We start from the raw sequence: 8,023 nt of genomic DNA on the forward strand, positions 1-8,023 counted from the left end.
TTACCTGGTGCTCTTTCTAGGCTCACCCAAGAGCCATACTCACACTTTTGAACCAGAACTTTGAGGAGTCTCTTCTCAACATTTCTGTTTCTGAGTTGTGGGTGAGCTGCCAACATTAATGGAGCTGTCATTCTCTTACCTTTTCAGGTTTCTTTGTTTCTGCTTCTTGTCCTTTCACTTTCTGGTAAGAAACTTATAATCCATTCTGTGCCCTCCATAGATGACATATTTGGCACAAAATGTCACTAAAGGAGTATGAAAAACAGATACGGATTGGAAAGAAAGGGAAAACTCTGCAGGGAACATAAGTCATAACATGAGAATTTTAGGAGTGTGGCAGAATGACAGGTTTCTGGCAGTCTTAGAGCCCTGGCTTCCTTCTAATGTTTTCTTGCCTCAAGAATGTGGGACTGACATGAGAGATCCAGAATCTGTCTGCTTGAGGGCTCCTTAAGGAAAAGGAATAGCTCAGGTACTCCAAGGTCCAATTCTTTGACCCCCGCCCCCATGTTAATGGAAACCAGAGGTCACAGAACACTTGTTCCTTGCTGAGTCACCCTGAGTTTCTGTAGGTCAGGGGTGGGTTCCAAGAATTTTTTTTTAACATTTAACTCAGGTGATGCTGTTCTGCTGGTATGGGAACCACAGTTTAAAAACCATTGAGATATATATATATATATATATATATATATATATATATATATATAAAAGTTCTACTTACTTACTACTAACATTATGCTAATAATTTTGTAAAGCATGTACTAATACTATTATTCCCATTTAGAAATAAAGAACAACTTCTTTCATATCACATAGCTGTGTGTGGTAAAACTAAGATTTGAATTCTGATATCTCTAATTCTAAGGCTAGACTTGTTCTTGATGATTTGGGCAGAAGTCTTCCTGAGTCTAGGGAATAAATTTTCCCCAGATAGTAATCTCAAGAAAGGGACCTTCCATTACCCCCTCAGCCCTGGAGTGGCATTGGACCTGCCTGTTGCTATGTGCAACCTTCCATTTACATTTCCCCTGTCGCGCCCCTAGTGGCAAAGAAGAGCAAACATCCTCCCAGGTTTCACAAACTGGTGGCCCCAGAGCAAGATTTTGTTGAAGTCTCATGTTTTTGCCTCCAAACTTCCTCCATATTTTGTATTCTATTCCATTCTGTGTTCATATTTAATATAGCCTATTTCCCCTCAACAAATATTGGCCTTACAGGAACATGCTATGCCTTCTTGTTTACCTTCCATTTGAGGATGAGGGTATAGGATCTCTAATTCTGGCTTATTGATTGATTATATTAGCACCTTGCACAGGGCTAGGCACTTAGGTACTTGATACTTTTCACCCAGAAGTAATATGGTGGAGGGAAAACCAAAATGGATTGGGTCCAAATACCACCCTGTCACTAGTGGAAAAATCACTCTGGGTCCGTTTTTACAGTTGTAAAATGGGCATAAAAAATACCTTCCTCACAGGGTTTGATGAGTATACAGATGTGGTGAGTAAAGTACCAGATGTGCCCTAGTCTATAAATGAAGGTTGCTCTTATTATTGCTGACTATTGCAAATTTTCTTGATTAGGTAAACACATAAATGTTTTAATGATTCATCCTCAAGCTATTATCCTCAAGAGACTCCCCAAATCAACCCTCAGCCCCCTGCAGTAGCAGGTCTCAACTTCCCCTAAGAGCCTAAAAGCCTCTGATGTACACCAACCCTCCTGATCTCTGCCCCCTGCACATGAGAAGCTCGACTGAGCCTGACATTTTTGTGACTCCCCTGGAGAAGACTCTCATCTTCATTCTCAGGGGTACAAAGTGTTCCTCAAATGGAAATCCTCTCTGAATTCTTCTGAGTGGCATGTCATATCAAGACTAATTTTTATGTTTAAGGACTACGGACCATATGCTGCTAATCTACTAAATGAGTTATTAGGTATTACTCATATTTGCTATTCATAAACTCAAATTAGCTCATTACCAAGTTCCCTGAAGGCTCTAATTCAGTTATCTGTGAAGTCAGCCTGCCTCTAAAGGCGCAGCAGCTACTGCCCCCGCACTTAAGCAGATGGTTAGAATCCTGTGACCTGGGGGAAGGCCACGTTGTTATCATTTTCATTGCAATGTCAGTCTTGTTTTGAGTTGGTTGTGGTTTTCAGCTACTGCTATACTTTCATTTTAATTAGAAATTATAGTTCATTTGACTTCAGCATTATCATATTAGTCTGTGGAGGATATTTGGTTAACCCTACAGCACGCAGTGGTACATATTTGCATCAAATTTATTTTTAGTCTACAATTTTCCAATTACTAGATTTTAAGATATGAACAAGTTGTAGTTCAAGCATGAATCATGCATATCCTGTTGCTAAACAGATACATATGTAATCTGAACCCAAAAGTGCTTATACAGTTGTTTTGGTTATCTATGTCTACATAACTAAGTACTCCAAAACATACTAGCTCAACACTCATTTTATTATTTTGCATGATTGTGTACACAGGAATCCAGATCAGGCTCAGCATGGATAAGTTATTTCTATTCTGCATGATGTTAATGAAGGCTGGAAAATCCAAGATGGTTTCTTGTCTTGTATGCCCAGCATGATGGAGTTCTAGCTGAAATGTCTGATTGGGGTCTTATATGTGGGGTTTCAGGTCTTGTCAGTGGCTGGGTTGCTCAGTTCTCCTCCAAGTGATGTTAACCTCTGTTTGTCTGTCTGGCCTTTCCACGTGGTCTCTGTGTGATCCTTCCAACAAAGTGGTTGAAATTCATATCAGGCAGTTCATTGCTCCCAAGAACACAAAAATGGAAGCTACCAGGACTTCTCAAGGCTTGGGCCTGACAGGCACAGCATCACATCTGTCCACTGCATCTCTGTGATTAAGGCAAGTCACAGGTATAGCCCAAACTCAGAAGGAAGGGACTCAAAAAGGCTGTGCATAGTAGGAAGTATGGTTTCTTGGGGACCACCATATAATGGGCTGTGACAATTCATTAATAGATTCAAGCAACTTAATAACTTGGATCTACTATCAGGTTAAGCATAATAAAGTGGTCATGTTATAAGTTTGTAGGTTAGAGTTCATAATCCTGATAGCCTTTAAACTTATAGGTCATATTTTATATTAAAAGGTGTGTGTCAATCCATATTTTATTATAAAGTTAGCAACTAATAAGGATACTATTCAACAATTTTATTCCAAATTGAGGATTTTGTTCTCCCATTCTTTATTATCACTCTGTTCTTTCTCTACGTGGACATGCAGACAGATGTGGTAAGATCTTTTGTTCCATGCAAATGATCTCCGTCAAAAAAGGTCAAGCATGACTTTTCTAGTGGTCAAGAAATGAACCTTCAGAGACCTTATAATGACTAGAGCTGTGAAGTAGACAGAACGCTTTTTCTGCCCAAAAGGAGTTCAGAGTTCAATAGGAAAGAGAGTTGGTATTTAAGTCAGCTTTTTTTTTTTTTTGTCACTGTGATCAGAAGCTCTGACAAGAACAATTAGAGGAGGAACAGTTTATTTGGCTCACATTTTCAGAAATTTTGGTCCATAGACCACCGTCTCCATAGCTCTGGGCTTGGGGTGAGGCCGAACATCATGGTGGAAGGATGTAGCAGAGAAAGGCAGCTCAGGACATGGCAGTAAGGAAGCAGAGAGAGCTCTGCTGGACAGAGGTACACCCCCAGTGACCCACTTCCTCCAGCAATACCCTACTTGCCTACAGTTACAGCCCAGTTAATCCATATCAGGTGATTAATCCATTAATTAAGTGAGGATCTCATAACCCAATCATTTCACCTCTGAACTTCCTTATATTGTCTTACATGTGGGCTTTTGGGGGACACCTAATATCTAAACCTTAACATTGGCAAGTCCATATAGTGTGGTAAGTGTCATAATGAAGAAAAGCCCAAAGTGCTATTGGAGAACAGAGAAGCCATGCCCAGACTAGGCTGGGCAATGTACGAGAACTTCTTAAAGTAGGTGATACTTGAACTGAAATGCAGAGGCCTCATAAATGTCACGGGATCAAAGAAGGAATAATGGGAATAAATGCCAGAGATGGGACAGTTGTCGAGAGGTGACTTGTCCCAAGTCTGGGAAGAGAAAGGACTCTTTTTAGCTTCTAGTCATTCTTCTTTTATAAAAAAAATGGATGCATTATGGCTTTGTTATCAATCTTCAGATGCATATAAATAAGCTCCCCCAATCTGATGTCATATTCATGAATTAATGTTTTTAGGAGAGCAAAGAGGAGATGAAAAGGTGTTTGTTCCTGGATAATTGGGTATGGATGATTCATTCAAATGAATAGAGAGACCTGGGGTGCAATTCAATACTCATTGAATTTGCCATCTCCTTCTGACTTGTGATTTCCATGCTGACATCTGTACAGAACAAATAGAGTTCGATCCAGTATACAAAATTGCAGAGCTAGAAAATGTGTCAGAAACCATTATTCCCACCCCCTCATTTTATAGGCAAGGAAACTGAGGCCCAGGGAGCTGAAGCCATTGCTCAGAGTGGCATAGCTTTAGTGACATCAAATACTCTTCTCCCATCCAAGTCAGACAATATCCAATCTGAGTTTTATTTAGAAAACCCTATTAAATTTTGTCCTGTCAGGAAAGATGCTCGGGGTGGTAATAAGAAGATTGTTTACACTGAAAGGAGCCTCTAAGAGGAAAGTGATTGGGCTGGCTGCTGAGAGGAAAAGCCGGCTGGTGGGAGCTCTAGCAGCCCTCTTGAGTGAGAGCTGTCATCCCTATCAAAGGGCAGAAAGGCAGAGGTGGGCTGTCGTGTGGGATCCATTTACAGAATCAAGCAGTGTTTCAGCCCCTGTTTTCTCCTGGCAGAAATAAAGAACAGTGCCACTCCTTCCCCTGTGAAGCCAAGGCCTGAGCTACAATGGAACAATGATGGTAATAATACGAGCATTTGTTGAGTTATTACAACAGACACCTCTTCCCCTCCTTACCCCTCCTCACCAGGTGCATCAGCTCTTTCAGGAAGCTACCTGACCTCTATGGCTGCTCAGTCCCAAAATGCCCTGGTCATATCTGTACCACTACCCTAACGACTTGTGACTGTGTTTGTTTTTTCAATCTTTTTTTTTTTTTCTTCGTTGTATATGGAGTCACTGCCTTTATTTGTTTTTATGTGTGCTAGGATCGAACCCAGTGCCTCACACTTGTGAGGCAAGTGCTCTCTACCTCTGAGCTACAACTCCAGCCCCACGGCTTGTGTGTTAATTAGCTGTTTAGGTTTTCGTCTCCCACACGGGACTGTCAATGTCAATACGGAAACATGCGGAGTCCTATGGAACACAACTGGGAGAGCAGATAAATTTGCTCAAAGAGTTCCAAAAAGAAAAGAAGCAACTTTTTATACGGAACCAGAGAGATGAGTAGCAAGGTGGTTTGTTATAGGAAGGAAATAATAAAGGGCATCCCAGGTAGATTAAAGACATGGCATATTTGTCCATTAACTAAGGTTTCTGAGGTCCTGCCGTGTGCCAGGCACTTTGCTAGTGCTAGAAGTAGACAGAAGGTCCATCTGGCTAAAGCATAAAATGTGTGGGGGAGGAGGTAACTGGGGTGAGAATGGGAAGGTGAACTATCACCATGGGTTAGAACTGGCTGAGGAGTTGGCCCTTTAAGCCCCAAGAAGCCTCTGAAATGGAATTGTTAGAGTCACATTTGGTTCCAAATGAGGAAGATCTCTATGAATAGATATGGAGTGATTCATAGACTACATTGTTAAGTGAAAAAACAATGCAAACAACCATCTATCATGTGCTGTCTTTTGTGGAAGGAGGAAAGGGAAATAAGGTGTCCATGTGTCTGCTCTCTGTGCAACAATTAACACAGGAAAAATTGACAAAAAAACTTTCAGGGGTGAGTGGGAATAAGATGGAAAAAAGAGAGATAGGAACAGAGAAAAAAGAATGGGGGGAAACAATGCTTCCCCGAGTATACCCTTTAATATGATTCAGGCGTTTGGAACCAAACTGAAAAGAATCCCTGGGAATGGAGAAAACACCCTAAAGTGAAATTCAAACAGAAAGTAAAGGGGATGGGAAAGAACTGACGCAAGCAGCTTTGGAAAATAATCTTTTGAGGAGAGACTGTTGCTTGAAAATCAAAAAACCTGAAAGCAAATTGTGAACTCTTTTTCACAGAGGTGTGAACTAGCAGTTCCGAAATTTCTGTGTATGGTAAGGTTGAACAAATAAGTATCTTGTCAATAATGGAAACACAGTTTGTTGGAGAAGAGGGCTTAAAAATATGGAACAAGGGGAAGGCTAAAATGGACATTGTTGGACTGGAGTTGGAGGCATGAGCATGAAGTCAGGGTGATGGATGGATGGAGAGGCAGACAGAGATGAGATGTCTGTGTGCATGTGCATATTTCCTAGATCTGTAGGGAATATGTTTACAAAATAAGGAACCTCCTCTTAGTCTTGTTCCAGGTGGTTGGAATGAGCTTCTGCTGTTCAAATCTGGGACAATTTGAGCATCCAAACAAATAAAGATAGCAATGGATTATAACCCACTGGATAAAATAAGAATCCATGAATATAAATGAATATATAATATATTATATATAACATAATATATAATAAATATATGTATATTAAAGTAACATATTTTATACTTATTTATATGTGTTCATTATTTATATGTTTACTTAATATAATTTGTATTTATTATATATGTACTTTTCATAGTGCATATATACTGACATAATAATTTACATATATATATGCTGATATAAATAAATAAAGGAGAAGGGAAAGCTCCTTCTTGCAGTAGATTCTCAACTAATAAATATATAGAGAATGATGGAATTAGAAAATCACTACCATAGTAATAATTAATCTAGGCAAGAGTGAATATTAAAACTAGTGGATAAAACTTTGACAGTAATTACAAAATTCAACCACCTGGAACAAGATTAAGAGGAGGTTTTGAAGTCTGTGAAACACCGTAGATCTTCCTTCCAACTGCTGTCAGCTGACTGCTTAAGCCATATTGCTAAGCACTGTGTCAGTAGTGGGTAAGAAGAGTAAGTATTCATTGAGTGTTCACTACCTGACATGCATTGTGATAAGTGGGAATTTGGGGGCTTAGTAGTTTGCATATATTAACTCACTTATTCCTAACATCAACTCAGTGAGCCTTTTTTCAAAATCGATATCCTCACCAATTTTTTTTTTCCCTAGAACCAGGGATTAAACCCAGAGGCACTTAACCACTCAGCCATAGCCACAGCCCTTTTTATTTTTTATTTTGAGACAGGGTCTTGCTAAGTTGTTCAGAGCCTTACTAAGTTGCTGAGGCTAGCCTTAAACTTGTGGTCCTCCTGCCTCAGTCTTCAGAGCCACTGGGATTATGGATATGTGCCACCACGCCCTGCTGGTATCCTCATTTTTAAGAGGAAAAAGCTGAAGTTGAAGTAATGAAAGATTTATCTAGAATAAATCATTTTTCATTTAATGGCAGGGGTGTGTTCTAAGAGCTGCATTGTTAGGCAATTTTGGTTTTGTGTGAACAGCATACAGTTACTTACACAAACTTACGTGGTATAAGGTCCAACGCTCAACATAGTCTCTTGATGTGAATGAGGGATGTGGTTACATGGGGTGTATGAGGCCACTGCCATCATAGCATGGCCTATTAATTTAGTAAGCTTTTTGTTTAATAAGTAGGAGAACATGTTAAAATAGTGATAAAAAGTATTGTGTAGTATATACATAAACTAGTAACTTATTCGTTTACTATCAAGTATTACATGTTGTTTGTAGTGTATGTGCTATGCTTTCATATTACTGGCAGTGTAGTAATTTGTTTATACTAGTATTATCACCATCACGAGTAATGTGTGGAGCTATGACATGATAGCGAGAACATCACTGGGCCATAGGAATTTTCCAGCTCCATTATAATCTTTTGGGACCACTATTGCATATGAGGTCTATAGTCTGTTGTTGACCAAAGTCATTATGCAGTT

This window comes from Urocitellus parryii, chromosome 2 (assembly GCF_045843805.1).
Source record: "Urocitellus parryii isolate mUroPar1 chromosome 2, mUroPar1.hap1, whole genome shotgun sequence".
NCBI classification, from domain to species: domain Eukaryota; kingdom Metazoa; phylum Chordata; class Mammalia; order Rodentia; family Sciuridae; genus Urocitellus; species Urocitellus parryii.